General features: G+C 36.0%; 1 protein-coding gene across 2 annotated transcripts in view; it reads left to right on the forward strand.

Annotated features, from left to right (window-relative positions):
- Positions 1-364: 364 nt before the first annotated feature.
- Positions 365-24,646, forward strand: part of lrfn1 (leucine rich repeat and fibronectin type III domain containing 1) — a 346,207-nt gene continuing 321,925 nt past the window's right edge. For both annotated transcript variants that reach the window (XM_073922832.1, XM_073922833.1), the window contains exon 1: positions 365-1,311. The gene's annotated coding sequence lies outside the window, so the exon portion shown is untranslated. The remainder of the gene's footprint in view (positions 1,312-24,646) is intronic.

The following is a 24,646-nucleotide window of genomic DNA, read 5'->3' on the forward strand; positions in this document are numbered from 1 at the left end:
TGACTTTTTGTTTTTTACCTTGATGTAGTATAAACACTTTTGTTACAAAAGGGTAATTTTATTTGTCAAAATGGATTTAAAACCTGACTTGGCAATGTAAGATAATTATAATTGTATGGGGAATGAGTGAAAATGCATTGATTGTTTATAGCTCCTTTTATATTTTTAAGGGGAGTGAGTAAAAATTCATTGGTTATTGTGGTGAAATAGCATGAGATGGCATATTTGTGTTGACTAACGTTGTAAGTGTTGATCCCTGGTGAATTGTGAAGCAGAAATGTGTCTCTTTTGAAGTGGGCTGGTGAGATTCCGCTATTGGCATGTGTGTAAATCCCTCTCTCGTGCTCTCGCGCACTACAGACAGAGCAGTGTTGTGTGGAGCTCGCCGTGAGCGGACTGTTACCCAGCTCCTCACGGCGGAGGGAGGGACGCGCAGTCCGGATGCTCCTTCAGGACGAGTAAAGCAATACATCAGCGGCTCCAATGCGGTGCCAATTGTTTCTAATTCGGTTTCTGCGTCCGTTTCCCGCAGGATGCCGTCTGGAAAAAATGCGCATATGAATTAAACGTGGGTGGGATTGCTTCAGCGTTGGACACTGGATCTATGATAACGATTCTGCCGTAAAACGCCGAGCCGCATTTGGAAATATAAAGAATTTATCTGTATGCTGGGCTTTTCTGAGGGAGATTTCGCGCCGGTTTGAATGGACGCTTTGTCCGTTGCGTCTTTTTTCTTCTTGCCTATATCTAAACGGATTGTATCCGCATATTAAATGGTCTTAATGTCGTGTTTATACACTAAATACGACGGCTTCGTACTGTGCTTTTTTACCTCAGTAGTGTCATGTTTCCTCTGAGGCGATCCGACGTGAGGTGAAAAGTCTGACTGGACCTCCTTCCAGAAGTGAACCATCAACATTTGTGGATTCTTCGAGAATTTCTCATCCCAACAGTGTTTTTGGAAGGGCTTCGTGTCGTTTCCTTGGATTAAATCGACTTTATTTGTGTGCTGTACGGAAAGTCTGTTTGGGATTTCCAACATCGCTTGAATCGATCGAGCCGTTTGGAATGAAAAGCCGTTAAAAACCGCCGTTGAGATTTCGCGCCACATCTGCATTTTGATGAGATTTCATCCTTCATAGCGTATTTTTGGCTTTATATACATGTTATAGAAACATATAATATCTAAGTGAGCATATTGCCAAAGGACTCAAACCCAGAGGACGTGATTTAGACATCATCTATCCGAAGATCTCGGGCATTTCTGTGCTGCTCTGAACTTGGGAGGCGTTTGGATGCTCCAGGACGGAGGTAACGCACTTATTTCATTTCCAACGGATAAAACAATAACAAAACACCATGTCGCTTAATACTTTTGTTATTTGCGTTCATTATTTAGCAAGCCTGTGATTATACTCATGAAACAGCTCGTGTCTATTTAATAAATCAAACACTAGAGGTCAAGTAAATCTTAGATAATGGGCTATTGTGGTGTGATACTTTGATAATATTATGCAATATGTAAAAACGTTCGTGTGGTTTTTGGCTTCTCAATGCGTATCCTGCACGTTTGAGCCCCATTAACGGAAGAGCGACATTTCCAGAGAGGTGATGATGAAAATAACTAATAGGATTTGGCATGGCTGTTGTTGTCAGTCAGAGAATATTGATTGATCTTGCTCTTGAAGGACCTTTGACGCCTCGCGCTTGCTTTTTTGGCTTCTGCAAGACCTTGTAGGAGATTCCTCTAGTCATTATCAGTGATTAAACTTACATTACATGAGCAGGATTGATATTTTTTTATCTATTACTTCTAAATTTGACGATGGGATGCTTTGGTGCTGGACATGGGTTATGTAAAGGTTTGCTGGAGAACCCAAGTTGCGCTTTTAGACGGCTCGTTTAGTAGGGAATTTAAGTGCGAATTGCTGGATTTATCAGCATGGAAGAGAGTTTGGGAATTGATAAATAGTCGTATTACTCATGTAAAAGGTGAGATTCATGTTGAAGCTAAGGTACCGCAGTCCAGATGGAGTCCCGGAGCTCGCGGTGCCGTTATTGGGGTGTGTCTGTCTGCGGCTGCAAGCGAGTGGAGCAACGGCCGCTGGGGGCCACTGGCACATAACTCTCTCTCTCTCTCTCTCTCTCTCTCTCTCTCTCTCTCTCTCTCTCTCTCTCTAAAAAAATGCTTTATTTACATGACAAATGTGTATTTTTTTTCTGTACATCAGGCTGGTATAAAAATAAATTAGAATAGACTAGATTTAACAATCAATATTTTAGGATAACAAAGGCTACACTGAAAAAAAAAGATTCAAATATGATTCCTCGGATTTCCTAAATATTTTTAATTTCAGTGGTTGTTAACAATTTGTTTGAGCTGAATTAAAAAAAAAGTTTAGCTGAACATTACTAAATTTAATCTGTTTATTTAAATTCAACACATTTAAATTGTTAGCAACGAATTTGCAGACATTTTTTTTCAATGTAGTATAAAAAATAAATCTGAATAAACTAGATTTAATAATAACTTTTTAGAATAAAACTGTAATAATCAATAATAATCAGTATATTTACATTGATTCATTTATAACCATCTGTTTTAGTATGCCCAAATTATTAGTATCTGAACTGTTTCAGCATCCCAAAAATGTTTTAGTATGGTTCATATTTTTACTCAAGTGAGATAAGTGTGGTGCTAATTGACATGAGAAGGTACCAATAAAAGGTCTGTACACCATACCAATCAAGCAATACAACTCCATATTTTTTACCAATAACACACAAACCTCTACTACAAATGAGCACTGAAATTATGATCGCCGGACCTATGGTTTCTGTGCAGTATTGGCAAAGGTGCCAGGAGTAAATTTACCCCACCTGCGGGGCAAGTTGTAACAGTCTGGGGGCTAGTTGTAACACATGCTTACAAAGGTAGATTTCACACAGTTAATTTAAGTTCTGTTTACTTAAAGTAGTAGCTATATTTCCTCAGTATTTGTCTCATTTCTTTGTTTATTCTACATAGCACAGTATGTTTATGTATTTATTTGTTTATTGGATAAACACATTTGAATCTATTTGCATTATTATCTATTTCTCCATTATTATACAATGCATTTATTTGCATTATTAGCAATAAAAATATTTTTTTTTTCTATTAAAAATTATTTTTCAATAAAAAACATTTTAATTTAAAAAGTTCTCAACATTACACTTAAAATTAAAAAAAAATATTTTGTTGGTTTAATTGGTGTCCAACAGTGTGAGGCTTAATTGTAACACCCTGTTACAACTAACCCCACTGTGTCTTCTCAAAACTGGCTTGCAGTCACTTCGTGCTTACCACTTTCAAAATGGTTTCATCTTTTAGCCTAGAAAACGGTAATCAAAACAATATAAGATTTCACATACATACTTTTACAGATTAAAAATAAATAAATAAATACAGACTATAATAAAAAATACTTTTTATGCTGCAAAAATGGTTTCTCCTTTGTTTCTCTTAATCTCACTGAATTTTTTCAATAATTGGCAGGAAGACGTCTGCCCGCATTGTGGTGAAAACCTAGGAAGTATGCCATGGTTAACCCTGAGCAAATACCTTAAAACTCTGTGTTACATTTAACCCTACATTACTTTGTGACCCACGCTCCCCTATAGCTGATATCAATTATAAAAACAATAACTTAGATGTTCTTAAACCCATATTCAATAATGAGTAGTAAAGGGCTTATCACAAGAAATAACAAAAGTGGATAGAAGACAGATAAGGAATGAATAAAACAATGTTTAGCAAGAAGATTCAAATATATATATATATACAACCTCAAAGATGTGCCATCATCTTCCTCTCCAAAGATTGGGAGGCCTGTTGCAGTCACAATGGAAGAACAACACATATGTCTGAGAATGCCGGGCGATGAGCGCTTGTCCCACGGCTGAGCCTCCAATGTTACTGCAAGAAGTTCTCACCTTTATAGTCAATATTTGGCTGCTGGCCAAAATAACAATCAGTATATTTACAATGATTCATTTATATCTGTTAGAATGCCCAAATTATAAGTATTATAAATGTTTCAGCATCCCAACATTTTTAGTATGGTGTATATTTTTTTACTCAAGTGAGATAAGTGTAGTGCTAATCGACAAGAGAAGGTACCAATAAAAGGTCTGAACACCATACCAATCAAGCTATGCAACTGTTTATTGCTGGTCCATACAGCTAATATTGATTATAATAATAATAATAACTATAGTATTCTTAATGCATATGTAATGAGAAATAAAAATGCATGAAAGGCTTATCACAAGAAATAACACAAGTTTAGACAGATGAGGAATGAATAATACAATGTCAAGCAAGAAGATACACTCTCAGAAATAAAGGTGAGCTGTCACTGGGGTGGTACCTTTTCAAAAGGTATTTGTCCTTGAAGGGTCCATATTGGTACCTCAAAAGTACATATTAGTACCTAAACATTATAAGAGGAACACTTTTGTACTTTTTAGGTACTAATATGTACCCTTGAGGTATTAATATGGATCTTTTAGGTAAAATTTGTACCTTTTTAAAAGTTACCACCCTAGTGACAGCTGGCGTATCTTTATTTTTGAGAACATTTACAACCTCAGAGATGTGCCATCATCTTTCTCTCCAAGGATTGGGGAGCCCGTTGCAGTTACATTGGAAGACCAACACATATTTTCAAGAATATCAAGTAGTTCTCACCTTTATAGTCAAAATTTGGGTGCTGGGAAAAGTTTGGCCTTCTAGTTGAGAGAGTAAAGGGAGTTGATCAGGCTCCTCCCTCTCTCAGCTAGTTGCACATTATTTCTGTTTAGCAAAAATTAAAGGTTCTGAACTATGAGCATGACTGGACTCAATGTCCTAACCTCACATTCTCTTCAATTTGTCTATTTCTGTAACACTTTTACAATGTAGATTTTGTCAAAGCAGCTTCACATAAAAGATTATAGTTAATGTAAACTGTGTCAGTCCAGTTTTCAGAGTTGATGTTCAGTTCAGTGTGGTTTAATTTTCACTTCTGGAAGTCCAAACACTGAAGAGCAAATCCATCGATGCGCAGCTCCACCAACATCACGGCAATTCGTAACTTTTTGATTTAGTGGCTAATTCATATGAATTTGTACAATCTAATTCGTAGAATTAGTATGATTTGCTCATCACCCAATGACGGTTAGGGGTGGGGTTGGGTGCCACGCCTCCTTTTTAAAATCGTACATTTTAGTATGACTGAACTCCACTAAACTGACAAAACATAAAATACTCAAGTTTCCTCGTGAGATCAGGCTGGCTCCACAAGTCCCAAACCATGCAAGCCAGTGGCTAGTCACCTGGTGATTTGTCGACTACATCTGAGTATGATTATCTAGAGTCAATATTGTACCCCTGACCCTATTTGAGAAACAGCATTGTTAAAGTCATGAAATTCCACTCCTTGTCATGTGGATATGCAATATTGACTAATTCAGTATTGCACCCCAGACCCTCTCTTTATCATCTGTTTCTTCGTTGAGCATAACAAAAAATATAAATCTAGTACACCATCTAAAAGAGTGTGTGTTGTCTGCAAAAAGCACATCACTGACATTTTCATTGGTCTCCTCACTCTTTCAGGTGACTGGTGTTAATGTATTGTGCAGCTAGAAGGATACAATCCTTTTTTCCGCTAGTAAATATTGAAGTTGTGTTTTATTGTTTAACTTTGTGAATTGAGGCTAAATGCTCTGGAGTTTGGGGTAGTCTCTCTGATGTGCTGATGCCTCTCTCTCTCTTTCTCTCTCTCAGGTTCAAGTTGCTTTATTGGCATTGACTTTATTTATTGACTTCTCTTTTTTGCAGTATTTCCAAAGCGTCTTGACTATGTGTAATAGTATTGCAACATGAATACAATGAATCTTCTAAAAGAAAAATGTGTGTTTATCAAATTATCTGATTTGAACAGCAGGTAAACTGGAGTTGAGTGAAAAATAAAAGTTTTACAGTTAGCCAGTATCATGAAGAAATGTTGAAGTGGTACATACATGTATCGTGGAATTCAATTTGCATAGTTGACAAATAATATTTGTGTGTGTGAAATATGAAGTATTTAGTGTGGTATTTGAAGATCAGCTTGTTTTTTTCGTTTTCTAGGAGCTTGTGTGTGCTAATGATTATATCATTTAAATTGTGAAGTAAATTTTACAAATTAAAGTATTGTTAAAGGATTGTTCAATTAAATTAATTCATGTTGACATGATTATAATAATAAAATGCAATCAACGAGAAATAAATGACAGTAAAATACAAAAACAGACAATGATCTTGATTATAATTCAAGAGTTCACACTTAGCTGATGATTTATAAAAGCTTGTCTGTCATGCTGTCCCGGGAGAGAGCCCCGAGCTCAAGGGCTCCTCGAGCCCCGGGCTTCCTCCCGTTGGCAGAGCAAGAGGGGAGCCTGAGCTCGGTGGATCTCAGAACTCCCCGGCTGCGGTAGCTAAGGGAACACAAGGGATTAGACAAAGCTTGATTGTTATGCATGTTGAATGTCTTTGGATGGTGGGAGGAAACAGGAGAACCAGGGGAAACCCCACGCGGACACGGGGAGAGCATACAAACTCCTCACTGAAACACCCACCGGTCCTGTGGAACCTGGGCCGGCAGTGTTCTTGCTGTGGGGCTCACAGTGCTAACCACTGGGCTGCCGTGCCGCCCAATCAGAGGTAAAGGAGGAGAATAGGGGAGGAGGGGGGTTTCTTCCAAACGAAGATAAAGTGAACTGAAAACTGAGGCTATTTATAGTAGCTTAGGGCTCATATGATTGGAAGATAGTGATTAGCAAATGCGAGACCGGCCATGATAAATCATAAGCACGTGATCCTCTCGAAATTACTTTATGAATAAACTTCACTAATTACATTTATAAACAGTGTATATTATGCTGAATAAGGTCAAATACTTAGACCGGTTAGGAACCACTTCCTATGGTATGTATGGTGTTTTTTTTTATTGATTTATTTTTTTTCTGCAGATGGTGTGGCTGCCGTTTTCTCCAGATTATTGTAGTTTCTCAGTCATTTAGAATATGAAGACAGAATCATTTAAGGATTCAGAATGTGTTGTGGTGTGTTTGGGACAGAAAATAAGAAAGTGTTTCTCATACTCTAAAGTTTTTTTAATTACACTCTAAAAATGCTGGGTTGTTGTAACCGAATGTTGAGTAAAATATGGACAAACCCAACACTCAAAAAGGTGTCATTTGAAAAATGGACACTGGTTTTGTCCATTTTTGATCCAACGTTGGGTTAAGTCTTGGTCACTGATGTGATGTTTGAAAGATTTCGTCTTTCGTTTAATTGTTTTATTGTTTTGATTAGTAATTTGTGAATTATGTGGTATTGTTCAGGGAAGAATAACACTACCATTAACAGATAATAATAACAATAACAATACATTTATTTATAATAGAGCAATTCGGTGCAAATGTCAACCTTGCCACGAAAAAAATTAAGTTTTCAGCAATACATTTCTGTTTTTTTGAGGGGGTTTTAGAAATACTTAAAAAAGCATCTGTCAATGTTTTCAAACTATTCTATTTGATTTACCAAAATCACACAAGTAGCAATTTCACATCTGTCACATCCATAACAGAGAGATGTCATTCATTTCTGTTCATTATAGTTTCTTTTGAGTTGTGCAGTTTAATTCACAGAACTTCTACAAAGTATGTTGTATACTGTAAACTCGCAGACCTTTTTTGTCACATCCCTAACGCATGCTTATTTTCTTCATTTAAAGTACAAAACATGTTTACTGGTTGATATTTTTCAGGTAACTCTGTGGTCAGTTGTTCTGGAAAATATAAACAAAAGATTCATTATAATGTTAACATATACTGAGTTTTTACTGCAAATGTCACATCCATAACCCTGGATTTACTCTATTATTACTATTAATGATAATAGTAATAATAGTAAATGAATAGCTCTCTCTCAGAATTATCCCTCTAAAAAGCTGGGTTGTCTTAACTCAACATTATCATCAAATATGGACAACCGCGAAGGTTGTGTATGTCCATATTTGATCCAAATATGTGTACCGCTAAAAACGCACATCGTGTGACCACACACACACACACAGGGCTCAGATCCTGTTGGCTGGTTCCTGTTGGTTGTGCACCTTTTTTACCAACCAAGTTTGTTGACGCCATTATAACGACACAGATCACTCTGTCCATTCACGCCTATTCTTGAGTCCCGTGAAAAAAGTGATTGACAGGTGGTAATTATCTGTGTAACTTATCTTCATTCATTTATGGCTTGGTTGTGGGTAAAACAAAGGCCATGCGGGTCAGGTAGTTAAAAAGGTAGGCTAAAAATAATTAATTCGTTATGAATTAATAAATTATTCATAATTAATTCACCGCCGCCAGTGACGACGATGCCATCGTCCTTGGCGAGGTTTCATATTAGACATCGTACGATGCCAAATTGGTCGACGTCGCCCAACCTTAATACCTGCAACTATAGTTTCTTAAAGTTACAAACATTATAAGTGTGTACCTGAATGCGTGCGATGTTCCTGCGATGTGACTATTGCATTGCGAAGTATTGTGCAGCGCTAATTCAGTCAGACTGATTTCAGCACATCAAACATTTTATATTTCTCTGTCATTGTTGGTTTGATCACATAATCTGCAATGCATCGTGGGTTAGCGGTTCATTACCTCAAAGTACACAGGCTGCCTTTTTGTCCAGCTGGATTTAGCTTCAAATCAAACACTGTAATGTTATGATTCATCTCACAGTCACTCGGTTCAAGGCTTAGATCTACTTATTCAGTTTCTGTTCTCTAAATCCTGTAGAGGAAATAAAGGAGAAGAAAAGTCTCAGATTCAAGGCCACCGATGAAGCCCGAGTTTATTGATAAACCAATTTATATGCTGCGTTCTCCAAATAAAAGGGTTTGTCTGCAACTAAGGGGCTTTGTTCTATCTGTCATTTCGTCGTTCTGTTGTTCTGTTTATCATTCTGTTGTTCTATCTTTCATTCCATCGTTGTTTTATCATTTCATTGTTCTGTTGTTCTATCATTCTATTGTCCTATATACTGTTCAGTTGTTCTTTTGTTCTATCATTCTATTGTTCTTTCGGTTATTCCATAACTCTGTTTTATCATTCTATTATTCCATCACTCTATTGTTCTATATTTCTATTATTCCATCACTCTATTGTTCTATATTTTTATTATTCTGTTATTCCATCACTCTATTGTTCTGTGATTCTGTTATTCCATCACTCTATTGTTCTATCTTACTATTATTCTTTTATTCCATCACTCTATTGTTCTATCATTCTATTATTCACCACTCAGGGCTAGAAATGAACTTTCTTACTTGGTAGAACCGGTGCTCCCAACCTGAAATATTTAGGAGCACCAGAAAAAAATTAGGAGCACCCACCAAAAATAAATGATACTGTATATTTGACAAGTTGTATATTAAGGGATTTATTGTATTTGAAAACAACATCAATTGGGACTAACAAAACCCAGAAACAACTACCTAACTAATGCTGTGATGACTTAATATTTGTGCAATAATTCCAAAATGAATGTTAAATAATTATAAAATATTAATGATGATGATTATGATGACAATAATACTAATAATTAATTCTATTTCTCATCATCATGCTGCCTTGAATGTGCTTTGTGCCTCAAACACAAATGAAGCATTGCAGTAAGAAATATTTATTTTGTACTATTGTTTTTATATGCACGTCAATTTAATAAATAATATTTCTGCTACAAAACAAACAAAATAATATAATAACTCATTCAATTCAATGCTGAAAGCCGCAAAGCAGTCATCAGTAATTAAATAGAAAAATAATGTACACCTCATGAAAGAACGGACAAAAGAAAGGAAGAAAATTCTCACTTTTAAAAGTTTTGGTTTCAGTTCATGTTGTTTTAATGCTCAGCCTTGTTACACACTGAATTACATCTTTCTGTGTTTGCGGAAGAGCATGCGAGCAGCCGGACTAATATGAGGAGGGGAGAGTAGGATTCTCCCGATGACCACCGGCGCAATACTGTTCTTTGTTTTAACCCACATCAGTTTAAACTCAGTAAAGGCGAGCTTCTTTGGCGATGGTGTTTTAGCAGACATTTGCACTGTTGCAGCCTGATCTTACGAGGAAACGTATGAAAATGTTACGAATTGCCGTGAGATTGTGTTGGCTGAACATGCAGTGCATGCAACGCATCGATAGTCAGTGTACTTTTCCCTCTTCAGCCGTTTGCATTCCCCGCGGTCACAAAAGCTCCCGCCCTGTCATCTGACAGCGGAAAGTCTTGAGTGATTGACAGCTAATATGAACCAATATAGCGGTTTTACCATGTTTTTAGAAAAAAAAAAAAAAAACAGGTCGCACTACAACCATTATATGCAATCGCACATATGCTACTAATATATATTATGAGGTCGCATAGCTTAAATTTCGGGCGCATATGCAACCAAAATGGTCGCAATTTCGAGCCCTGCCACTATATTGCTCTGTCATTCTATTTTTCTTTTATTTCATAACACTGTTGTTCTATCATTCTATTATTCCATCGTTCTATTGTTCTACCATTCTATTATTCTTTTATTCCATCACTCTGTTGTTCTATCGTTCTATTACTTTATCATTCTATTGTTCTATAACTTCTTCATTCTATTACTCTATTAATCTATCATTCTTTTATTGCATCGTTCTATTATTTTATTGTTTTATCATTCTACTATTCCATTGTTCTATTGTTCTATCATTCTACTACTCTTTTATTCCATCACTCACTTGTTCTATCATTCTATTACTTCATCATTCTATTGTTCTATCTTTCTATTGTTTTTTATTTCATCACTCTATTGTTCTATTATTCTATTATTCCATCGTTCTATTGTTCTATCATTCTGTTGTTCTTTTATTTCATCACTCTCTTGTTCTATCATTCTATTACTTCATCATTCTATTGTTCTATAACTCCATCATTCTATTGCTCTATTATTATTATTATTGCATCGTTCTGTTTTTTTTTATTGTTTTATCATTCTATTATTCCATCATTCTATGGTTCCATCATTCTATTATTCTTTCTATAGTTTCACTGTTCTGTCATTTTATCATTTCTATTGTTCTATAAGTCATTTTATTATTGCATCGTTCTAATTTTCTATGCTTTTTATTCTATTGTTCTGTCATTCCATTGTTCTATTGTTCTGTTGTTCTACTGTTTTGTTTTCTATGTCTACTGTTCTATAATTCCATCATTTCATTGGCATTCTATCCTTCTATTGTTCTCTCATTCTATAATTACTAATGTCCAGGGCCAGGAATTATTTTGGGAGTATCCAGCGGAGTATCATAACTAAACCTAAATGTATTAAATAAAAAGTAATAAATTACTGAATAAAAACTGAATAAATTCAGATTTACACATTAACTCTAGTAAATAAACAGAATTAATAATGGGCTAGAAATGTGCAAAAAATCTGCGGAATTCTGCATGCGCAGATTCCGTGTGGGCCTACTAATGTTCTATCATTCTATCATTCAATTGTTCTATCATTCTATTATTCAATCTGTCTATTTTTCTATCATTATATTATTCAATCGATCTATTGTTCTGTCATTCTATTTTTCCATTGTTCTATTGCTGTTTATCATTCTGTTGTTCTATTATTGCATCATTCTATGGTTTTATTATTTCATTGTTCTTTTGTTATATCAATTTAATGTTCTATGTACCGTTCCATTGTTCTTTCATTCTATAATTTCTATTGTTCGATCATTCTATCATTCTATTGTTCAGTCATCCAATCGTTCTACTGTTCTGTAATCCGGTCGTCGTGGTAAACTCCTCTCTGCGCCTCATGTCCGCCGATGTACATGACGAGCTAACTGGACAAACTGGTTGTGGTGGGAAAACTCTCTACACGGAGGTAAACGGTCAACTGATAAGCCCCGTAGTGTTCGCTTAAAAAAAAAAGAAATTCAGCCTCTATGTACCTCACGCTACATAATTCGCAGTCTCCACTACGTTTTCAGAATGAGCCTGTATTGCGTATAACAGTGGTTTGTTCTGTAGACAATCCAAATCAAATATTGCTTAAGGGGGCTAATAATATTGACCTTAAGTGCTTTAAAACAATTAAAAACTGCTTTTATTCTAGCCGAAATAAAGCAAATAAGACTTTTTTTTTTTTAAATAAGAGAAGAGAAAATATGGGAAATACTGTGAAAAAATACTGTGAAAAATTCCTGAATCTGCTCAACATATTTTGAAAAATATCTGAAAAAAAAAACAAAAAAACACTGCTGGCCAAATAATTGTGAGTTCAGCTGTATGCATCTGTGTGAAATGTGTGTTGGCCAGTGGGCAGCCGTCACACAGGACTTTCTGCCCACCAGTTTGTCTGCGGTTTTGTCTTTACAAATAACAGCCGTGACTCAGAGCATTACTCACACATGTTGAAGTCGGCACACATCCGCTCTCTGATGGCGATGACTCTTTCCTGTAACCCAGCATGAGACTTGATGTGCGAGGGGTCTATTATTGTAATACTATAATTACTGTGTAAACAGAAGCCTGATGAAATGTGCCATTTGCTCAGCCGCCACCGGCTCATTTGAATAACGCTCATGTGACAACCAACTCAATTGCGATTGGCTGAAATCTGCCAAAAACAGATGGATTTGGTGATTTTTACAGCTGTGGCTCTACTTTTTAGAAGATCTCCTGTGGATCAAACTAATCCATGTTCTGCACATCTTGAGCTCACACACACACACATACAAACACTGGCATTGTGATTAGTGACAGCTGGATTATGCGCTGACTTCTGCAGAATATTTAATTCATGCGGATAAACAGCTCTAACCCATGCTTTTGGTTCCCGTCCCATTGCTGGATCCTCTTGGGATGGGCGATGCTGCGTTTGTAGTAAATGTTTAATGCTGATGCTGATGATGATATGGATTATCCTGTTCACAGGCGTGTGTGTGTGTGTTTGGTTTAGTTTTAATGATAAGCAGAATGCTCTAGGCTGGTTTGGAGAAAGATAATAATTCTGTTCTGGTTGCGGTTACGCAAACAGCTCCTGGGCTTAATAATGCGTTTGTGTTCTCATCATGTTTAATTCAAGCACGGCATGTTTTTGCCATGTCTCCTGGTCTACTGCTATTCAGCACAACGTCTAAGTGTGTGCGCGTGTGGATTCAGCCGAGCATTAATGTGTCTTAGCGACCGTCAGAAACACTAATGGAGTCGCTGGTTGGTTTGTGTCTCTGTTCTTTCAGGTTTGAGTCTAATTAAGCAGCTTTTTTTATTTATTTATATATATTTTGTGTCAGACGCGGATTTTGGATCACATCTTAATGAGCACCTGAATCACTGCAGTCCATGTAGGGCTGATTTGAAGTGCATATTTGCACAAATATAGCAACGTTCTCTTATGTCTCATCAGATAAAAGCTTTTCTTCTCACTGTATGATGTCTAGCAAGTTTTTTTTTTCCCTAAAACATTTTGCAGGATGAAAACGAAGCCAGTTGCAAGACTATTATTATTTATTTATTTATATTTCTTTATTTATAATAGCAATTAAGTGCATTTCTTCCCCAAATGAAAAGAAAAATAGTGCAATTTTAGTATAAAAAAATATGTCTTGGACAGTTTTTGGACCCAACATTAGGTCAGATATGGACATAACTTTTGGGTTAAAAATTGTATCTCAAACTGAACCCACTAATAGGGCTGTGCGCTTTAACCACTTAAACTCTGCGGACCCGGTACCGGGTCCGTGACGTCATCGACTTTCGCTTTCAGATTTAAAGGGCTTGCGTTGCACCAGACCCCCGTAAGTGGTGTCGTTTGAAAGTGTAGAATCTATATTTTATGCACATATGCATCACTTTGGTTTTTATCTTACTGTATAAAAGTTATTTACACTTAAATACACAGTATTTTGGATACCCAAGCTAGGTATTTTACATTGGTTCGTTTTCATATTTTTTCATATGACACATGTACAAGTTATAGCTCAAATGAAAGCTCTTGCCGGTGCTCATACAGTTCTAGCATTCTTTTTACTGAATTATATTCATATGCCAAACAGTTGTTGAATGAATTGCTGTGTTTCCATGGCGCAAAAATGTAAACAATACATTCATGATCAATAAGCATCCCCAGATAGCACAGACAGCTGTCATCTCTTACCTTATGCTGTGCGCTTCAGGGCCATTTCTCCTCTGTTTTTGAGCTGATGTGCATAAGTAATCCTTTTATATGTCTGACGTGCTCCAAACACAGTGAGTTATGTTTGATCAAACAAAAGAATAGTGAAATATGAACACAATCATCGCTCCCTGTGGCTTGTACAGCACCTCTCATCAGTTGGAATACAATAACTTTTGCAAAGATTATAGTGGAGACATTTTTCTTTTTTCCTATGATTACAGACATGTGCAGGAACCACCAACATTAATTTCAGCACGCTAGACCACACACAACCTAAAAGGTACACTTTCAAATTTGAGTTTATAAAAAAAAATACAAAAAGTGACTCTTTTTTATTATTATAACACAGACAACATATACAGATATTTTAAACACTTTCAATAGTGTTTTATGAAAATTCAAAGGGTTTTCTTTAAAATGATACAAAATTTTTGCATTTACACCTCTGCATGTGGATTTGAGAAGCTTTTAAATTTGGGTAGGCAAAATCCAGGTGGAAATCCCCAAATAGCAGCAGAGTTAAAGTGGTTAATCAAAATCGGATCACAATTATGATTTGAAATGTTGCAGTTAGCTTATCACAAGAGGCTGCGATATGAAAGATATATGTATTAGCATGTATTATTATATGTATCAGTCTTAATAGCCATTTGAGTGAGCACACTTTCATTTTGCCCAATCAGAATTGCGCAACTGGACTAAGTGGAGCACCCACAATAAAAAACAAACAGGAAAGCGCGGATGATGATGGCTTTTGCCACTTCAGAAGCATTGACAGACGAATAAAAAATCAAAGAAAAATCGCACGTCGATAATATGGAAATATTTTGGTTTCAAAGTCACAGACACCGCACAAAAACAGGTCATTTAATCGAGTCGCAATCACGATTCGAAATGTTGCAATTAGCTAATCGCAAGAGCTTGTAATATGAAATATATATGTATTATTCAATGTCCCCTGGCCAGAACCATGCGCGACTGCCATCTGTGTGTGATAATCTTACTAGCCAATTGAATGAGCACATTTTCATTCTGCCCAATCAGAATTGCACAACTGAACTATGCAGAACACCCACAATAAAAACAAACTGGAAAGTTTGTTTTTATTGTGGGCATTCAGATCCCCATTTAACATGTTTTCTTGTTTGTTTGTTTGTTTTTTTATAATTAAAACAAAATCACATGTAGAAGCGCAACAGGATTATGTGGTCACACTTTACAATAAGGTTCATTAGCTAATGTTAATTAATGCATTTACTAACATGAACAAACAATGAACAATACATTTACTACCGTATTTGTTCATGCTAGTTAACGTTAGTTAATGAAAATACAGTAGTTCATTGTAAGTTCATGTTAACTCATGGTGCATTAACTAATGTTAACAAGCATGGACTTGAATGTTAATAATGCATTAGTAAATGTTCAATTATGATTAATAAATGCTGTACATGTGCTGTTCATGATTAGTTCATGTTAGTAAATGCATTAACTAATGAACCTTATTGTAAAGTGTTACCGATTATGTGTGTTTGATTTTTCATGTAAATCAACAATGCTGTGTGTTGTCATTCTTTAATCGACTTTAACAGTCATTATTTAAAACTAATAATGTCAAAACATGTTCAACCATTTGGTAGAGCAGGCAGTTAAAAAGCTTTTTTTTTTATATATTTGGGTTACAGCAACCCAGCATTTTTAGATCATAAGATTGAGTGTATTTAGCTTCAGTAATATGATGCCTTTCCGTGTAAAACTGAATATTTAGTGAGGAATAATCCGGCGAGATTTGAGTGGATTGTGAAAAGTAGGTTATGAGCATATTTCTATTATTTTTGACTGTAGGCACAGCCTTGGTGACATCAGATGAAAAGTTGTTTTAGAGGGAGATGCTTTTTCATGTAGCTGTTGACAATGCAAACAATCTGCTTTTCTATTATTTTTATTCTCTAGTCATGCAGCCTAGTTCTTCAATATATGCTAAAGGGAGTACAGTATAGTGTTATAGTAGTTTCTGGAGGGAATGAAAGGCGTGTAAATGGTTGAAGTGCTGCTACATTGTTGCTGAAATGTTTTGAATTATTTTATTTAATTCAATTCAGCTTTATTTTTATAGCGCTTTTACAGTGTAGATTGTGTCAAAGCAGCTTCACATAAAGAATACAGTAAATTGAAACAGTGTCAGTTCAGTTTTCAGAGTTGATGTTTAGTTTAGCTCAGTTCAGTGTGGGTTAATTTTCACTGCTGAAGGTCCAAACAATCGATGCGCAGCTCCACAAGTCCTGAACCATGCAAGCCAGTGGTGACAGTGGAGGAACAAACTTCACCAATTGACGAAAGTGAAGGGGAAAAAAAACCTCTGGAGAAACCAGGCTCAGCTGGGCACGATCATTTCTCCTATGGCCAAACGTCTTGTGCAGAGCTGCAGTCTAGGTGCTGGAGGCTGGAGAAGGCTGGACGTCTATCATAGAGAAGCTGCAGGTGGGGGAGGTCACAGGCTGGTGTACAGGCTGGGTTTTCAGGATCAATGTGACTCGTCTGGTTCTTACAGGAATCAGTCTCATGCTCTCCACCACAGCAGCTGCTCAGAATAGGGCCTGGTCAAGGATTATGGAAACCTCGGGAATATTAAAAAAGACTAAATGTGAAGCACATGAAATGTATTCAATTTTATGACATTAACCTTGTATAGACAGTTTACTTGCAGGAAAGGCTAAACTTCTTATGAAAGGAATGACAGGAAATGACACAACAATTTCACTATGCAAAAGCTGTTGACAACCATAGTATTTCCATCTTGAACACAATAATAATAAGGGAAGTGTGCTAGTTAAAAATTTGTTAAATATTGTTGTAATTATGTAGTTTTACATTATGATGTAAGATTTTTTGTTTTTTAAATAATGAATAAAACGTGTGGGGACAATATATATATATATATATATATATATATATATATATATATATATATATATATATATATATATATATATATATATATATATATATAATTTCACAAAAAAAATAAATAAATAAATATAAAAAAAATAAGAAATTGCCCTAAAACTAAATGGCAGTCATCTTATATGTATAAGGTTATTAATAGGATAGTTGGATTTTTGAGATTATTCAATATTCATGGTAAACTCCTTATCCAATTAGAGATGGATGACAGGAAAAGACACAACAATTTCACTAGGCAAAAGCTGATGACAACCATAGTATTTACATCTTGAACACAATAATAATAAGGCAAGTGTGCTAGTTAAAATTAGTTAAATATTGTAGTAATTATGTAGTTTTATATTATGTGGCAAAATTTGTTTTTGTTTTTTAAATAATGAATAAAACGTGTGGGGACAATATAAATATAATTTCACATAAAAAAATGCCCTAAAACTAAATGGCAGTCATCTTATATGTATAAGGTTATTAATAGGATGATTGGATTTTTGAGATTATTCAATATTTAACTATTTCAATTCAAGAACGATCTTAATAAATTAAAACACTATTCCCAAACATATCTTGCTTGTTTTAATGTTTTTTTATAAATATAAATAACATATATATATATATACACTCACCGGCCACTTGTAGGCACACCTTACTAGTTCGGGGTTGGTCCCCTTTTTGCCTTCAGAACTGCCTTAATCCTTCGTGGCAGAGATTCAACAAGGTACTAGAAATATTGCTCAGTGATTTTATTCCATATTGACATGATAGCATTGCAGTTGCTGCAGATTTGGATATTTTCTTTTTTTTCAGATTATTTTGTGTAGATTGCTGTGCATGAAAATCCCAGTAAATCAGCAGTTTCTGAAATACTCAGAGCAGCCCGTCTGGCACCAACAAACATGCCACGTTCAAAGTCACTTAAATCCCCTTTCTTCCCCATTCTGATGCTCGCTTTAAACTTCAGCAGATCATGTTGACCATCGATGTTTCTCAATTTCAAGAACGTAGAGAATTGACTTGCGTTCTTGTGAAGACCGGTCTTGCCAGGTCACCTTGGAAGAACAAACTCGTGTGACCGCGAGAACAGAGAACGCGTCCTATGAGAAATGGGATGCTACATTCTTCCTGATGGTCACGTGAACTTTATACATTTTTAATCAAAATGATTAAAACATTACAGCATTCATACAAAGATTTAGTGCTTTCCCCTTTTCACAATATATATTCTGCATAATTACCTTACAAATAGAAATAAAACAGATTTTAATACGAATTTCAACACCCTTAATGTGTTTATGCCTTAAGGATTTTCATTGTAAATGTTTACTGTCACCGTTTCACATTGGGAAACTCCTGAGAAAAATATGGTATATCTCTGAACTTTAAAAATAAATCTATGTAAAATACCTACAGTCGCAATGACTTCAGGGACTTCTTAAGTGAGTTTTGCGTTCAAATCTGCATTTTTGTATTCTCAATATCAAGAACACATAATTACACCCAGTACCTCAGCCCAACTATTACCCTAATAAGTATTAATAAACAGTTAATTAGGAGTCTGAAGCAAAGGTTATATGGTTTCCGCTACATTCATTCTTCCATGGCAGGGCACCACACCAAAATTCATCTCGCCACAGCTACATTACAGCTTTTTATTAATTCAAAACATTGATTCATTGTTGTTGTTGTTTTTCATAGTGGGTTATAATCTAACCAAAACTCATTTAAAGGTAAGTGAATTATAACAGCGTGAACTTTTCTGTTACCGTAGTAGTGCTGTGCACTGTTTGTTTAACCCTGACAGACTGACTGACTTAATGACAGGTGCGCGATGCGTGAGGCCAGCAAACACGGCGTAGCTTTCAGTTAAGATAAACACAGTTTCTATAATTATACTTTATTTATAGATAAAGGTCTGTGATTCTGTATTCAAAGACTTTAACGTTATCTTGCTGGTGTTTATAGCTGTTTCACTTTACTTCAGGACACATTAATCCATCTCTGTATGTCTTTTAGAGACATTCATAAATATTCCTAGTTAATCTAATAAATGTTGGAGACATACTCACTTCATAACATACTAAATCGCACTTCAGCAGTGTTTACTTGAGAGCGCACAAGAAGATCTGCGCTTGAGCAGCGTGTTTGAGAGCGTGCAAGAAGTTTTGTGCATGAGCAGAGGAAATCGGCACGCAAGCGGAAGATTAGCATGCTCTTATTAACGTTACATAAATAATATCCCGACGTGTATTACTGCGCTCACCACATTTCTCCATTTGTCATTGAAATACCGTCATAGGTATTTGGAAGATTTGTGGAAAAGACCTGCCACCACAGCTGGAAAAAATCATGGAGGAAACACTGGGTTATTAAAAGCAAGGATTATACCTAAAAATAAAGTGAGCATTTTTTTTTTTTTTGTTTACTTAAGAAGGTTTTGTGGACTTCTTTATATGGCTCAAGTCTATTCATCAATGAAGCACTAAAATACGCTAAACTTGATGAACTCTGAAATTTAACCAAACACAATGCTGACATTTATTTGGTGTTATTTGGCATGTTGAATGTTACAGTTCATACAGTTGCTCAATTATTCGCCCTCATGTGAGTTATATTTTTTTTTGTATTTTCCAAATGATGTTTAACAGATTCAGGAATTTCTCACAGTATTTCCTATAATATTTTTTCCTTCTTAAGAAAGTCTTATTTGTTTTATTTAAGCTAGAATAAAATCAGTTTTTAATTGATTGTAAGCCATTTTAAGGTCAATATTATTAGCCCCCTTAATCAATATTTATGTTGGATTGCAGGGCTCAACAATAAGGACTGCCCCATGGCCCGGGGCCAGCATGAGAGATGTTCGGGACATTAGAGAGAATCATTACTGGCCCGATGAGGCCAGTGCTTCCTTGTCATCAAATTTTCATTTGCCTGCTACTATGTCAGTTGTATGCAAATACAGTCTTAGAACCGAGAAACAATTTGTGCTTTTTAGTCTCAGAATGCTACGTTTTCTGTAAAGTCGTAAACACCATATTGCTTTTTGGTTCGTTTTATCTGATTGGTTGTTGTGAGCACGTTTTTTTTTTCCACAACCTGGTAAAAACCAGAACAGTGAAGAGACGGCAACATGAAATTATGAGGCTAAAAGAAAACGTCTGTTTCCAACGTTGTGGAAAAAGATATTTACATGGGTACAACACAACATAAAAAAATGAAGTGATGTTTTGCATAGTTTTCCATCACTTTTAAGTCAGCCACTTTTTGTTTTGCAATAAAATACCTGCACATTTTCCATGCTGCTGTATTTTACTGCTAAGTAGTTTAACAATTTAAAAAATATTTAAATTCTAGATTCAAAGACATTATTTTTGACACATTATTTAAAATATGTGGCTAAAAAAAATAGCTATTTTTTATTTATTTATTTTGGTGGGGCCAGTGAAAATTTTGGCAGGGCCAGTAAAAATCTGAACTGCTGGTCCAGTCGGGCCAGTAGAAAATGTCCTTAGCGTTGAAGCCTGGATTGTCTCCAGAACAAATTACTTGCCTAATTACCCTAACTTTAACCTAATTAACCTAGTTAAGCCTTTACTTTAACACTAGTTTCTTGAAGAATATCTAGTCAAATATTATGTGCTGTCATCATGCCGAAGATAAAATAAATCATTTAGAAATTAAACATGCTTAGAAATGTGTTGCAAAAACCTTTTTTTCCATTAAACAGAAATATACAGGGGGACTATTAATTCAGGAGAGCTGATAATTCTGACTTCAACTGTATACTTGCCTCCGTAGGCACCCAAGTTATGTAAGCAGGTCTGTTTTGAATTAGAGGTCATAATTCTGCGAGTCTTTTAGCATTCACGCCTCATGTTTTCTGAAGGGGAGGCGTTTATCTGTGTTGGTTTATTGGCTGATGAGGTATCAGAGAACGCTCTAAGCTTCTTTTGTGCAAGAGTGAAAATCGCTTTTAGTGGCGGATAAGAGGGCAGATAATATCAGATAAGTCCTGCGGCCTGCGTTAGCATGCAGCATTAGCCATGTAATAGCATATGGAGTGCAGTTTGACAGAGAGGGATCAGATGGCCGGCAGCCGTTTACCGCAGTTCCTCCTTAATCGCGCAGGGTTAACAGTTGTTTCAGATGCATGCGGAGACAGATAGCCGAGGCCTCTTTAGATATTCTGAGCGCATGCTTTTATAAAATTCCCCCATGGCTACAACTGAAGTCTGCAATGGCTTGATAACTGGTGTGCTGTCAGTGGCTGTCGCGGGACGCCAGGGGAAGCTACATGTTCTGCTTCAGAGCTTCTTCTCTTCAGGAATAATTTAAAAACTTCTGTGGGACACGTCTGATTTTTTTTTCCTGAGGCGGTGTGGCAGAGCAGACGTCTAATTAAGATGGGGGGAAAAAAGACAGGAAGTTGATGAGCTGTTTGCAAATGAATGCTTTTGAAAAGCACAGCCAGGGCACGGATTTCACCTCTGATTGCAGAGATTGCGACAGATTATTTAGGCTTGAGTCTCTTAGACTGACAGCTCTCTTCTGATTGGCCGGGAACAGTGTGTTGCTGGGGATTAAAAAAAATAAATGTTTGGTAACTCTTTCGTTTAGGTCACGGTTCATGCTATGGGCCCTTTTCACAAGATGTTATAACACTTTTAACGGTCGTCAGTAGGGTTGCACGATGTACCGGTACTGTGGTAGTATCACGATACTATGGGTAGAAAATACTGGTGGTGCCACTCTAGTTTGTAAACGGTGTTAAATGGTTTATCTACAATAGAAAATGTCAACCCAAGCTCATTCTGAAAACATAGCCCTGCGGACGTTTCTGGAGAACCCGATTTACGTGGCCGGAGGTTATTTAAGCGAATACAGGGGCGGTATGACTGGCTTTCCCGATGCAACCAGTTTGTACAGGGGGGTATGGAGGGCTTTTCTGCTGCAACCAGTTAAGCTCGTCGTGTACGTCAATGGAGAGGAAACCCGGAGAGGAGCCGATCACGACAACCGGGTTCGAGTCCTGGGAAGAGCGGTTCCAGATATCAAGTAAGACAAAAACAGAATCCAAAAAATAAAGTGAACGAGAATGTGGTGAAATCCGAAAACACGATCAAGATCAGACGAGGGCTTTTCTTTTTCTGGACAGCTTTTGTAAATCGTTACTTGGGTTTAGGGAAGGAGGAAGAGGAGAAGGAGGGTGGGTCGGCCGATTGGCCGGCTGCCCAGTCAGTCATTCAGTCAGTCAGACAGACGGTCGCTCGACAGCGGCCCCTGGCAGCTTTACGCATGTGAGAGGTGTTTGAGATGTGAAAAAATTTTTTCGCACAGCGGCTTCTCACAGATTCGCGAAAACAAAAACTGCACAAATACATACCTCCTGGTACATATTGTGCGGTCTTCAGAAATGTCCGTGGTGCTACGTTTCCAGAATAAGCCTGGGATGGATAATGTTGCATGTGGAAAAGTCACAAAAATGCCCACACGTTTGTGCAACAATAGACCATTTCATTTAAATAGTTTGTAGAGCCCTTTAAGTTTGCCAAACTGTGTAGAATTTGCACCTTTTAGGGTGGCCTATTGCACAATTTCTAATATTTCAGTTTGAACGCACATCTGAATCAGTTCATTTCTGTTCACCTTAATATGATTTAGTAGCTACAACAACCACGACAATCTCTTTTAGAGATCGACTCACAAAATGAAATTTTGAATTACTTTGTATTGTAACCTGAGAATACTGAAAAAAAAGGATGAAAAACGTAAAATAGCAACAGGAAACATTAAAACTATTTTTGACCACCTCATAAAACCTAAGTTTATTGGAAAAATGCTCTTTTTGTACCAAATTTCATTTGGTATAATTTGTATCTTTATTTAAGTGTGTTTTTGTTGGTCTGTTATCTACAAAATAAACAAAAATAGTGAGTACATTTTAATTAAACTCAAGTTGGCTTATTATAACATAAAATATAGTATCTTTGACAAATTTTCTTTATAATTTGAGTTATAAATTACAGTATCGCAATACTACTTGGTATTGCAATACTTCAGTTGGGATAGTATATTAAGATTAATTAATGGTACTGACTTATTACCTGCCTATTATTAAGATATTGGTAATATTTTAGGTCACAATTCATGGCATTAACAAACCATTAACTGGCAATACTAGCTTAATAAACTTTTAATATAATGTTTATTAATAGTTAGTAAGGTATTTAGTTTAGGGATGCAGAATAAGCTTGGAACAATGCTTTTATAACTACTAATGAACAGTTCATATCATATAATAGACAAGTAATAAGACAGTAGTTAATAGCATGAATTGTGGCCTAAACTAAAGTGTTACCAAAATATTAACTCTTCCTTAGTAGTTATAAGATCTTATTCTTATTCTTACACCACTCACAAATCTATATGTTAAATTTACATAAGATGTAGTTTTACATAAAGTGCTTTGCAATATTATATTTTGTGTATAAACATAAGTTTAACTTACACCAACAGTCCAAAAACAAGTACATCAACACATGTTAGGGAAAATATTTTATAAACATTTTTAAAATGAGGAAAAATCAAGAAAAACAAAAAATATCTGACATTTAGTTGTAATTTTATGCAATATTTTACTTGAATTTAAATGTTATATCTTTCTATTTCTAAAGCTGTTTGGTGACTAAAATATTATTTCAAATAAATAAATAAATCTGTTTAATAAATATATTTAGTTCAAAATATACCAAAATATATCACCTATATTTAATAAAATGAGTAAAAATATTCATATTCAGCCTTATGTGTACTTATTTATGCTGATCACAGTGTATTGCCATATTGCACATACAATTTTGATTTCATATCAACTTTAAACACATTTTAGTTACATTTAAATGGTCTAGGGGCTTCCAGCGCACCTATAGCCAGGCAAATACATCATCCGTGATATGAATGGTATCTCTAAATCTGGCATGTACACTGTTGAATGATGTATATATGCTGTCGTTCTCCCAGCAGTACTAGCAACAGGAGGCCAATAAAGAGAAATTGAGAAGCAGAAAAAACTGTGCTGGCATCACGTGACTCTTGATCTGTCAGGGCAGACGGTTTACAGCGAGAGCCAATCTGTCCGTGAGCCGCAGGGTGTGTCGTGCCTGTCAGAGATGCCATTCATGTGGAAATCAGCGTGAAGGGATGAAAAACAGCCCTGACACACGCCTGATTCCTGCAGCTAAACTCCAAACCCAAGGGCCAACAACCAGAGAGAGATTACAGCACAGAGCCGCTGCCTAATTGTGGTGGCATTAAGAGTTAAACTCAGAACCTGTACCGACCCAAACTGTACAACTCAACGGAAATGGGCCATAACATCCAGCTGCAGATCCACACATGTT

The sequence above is a fragment of the Danio rerio genome, chromosome 15 (assembly GCF_049306965.1).
Source record: "Danio rerio strain Tuebingen ecotype United States chromosome 15, GRCz12tu, whole genome shotgun sequence".
In the NCBI taxonomy this organism is placed as follows: domain Eukaryota; kingdom Metazoa; phylum Chordata; class Actinopteri; order Cypriniformes; family Danionidae; genus Danio; species Danio rerio.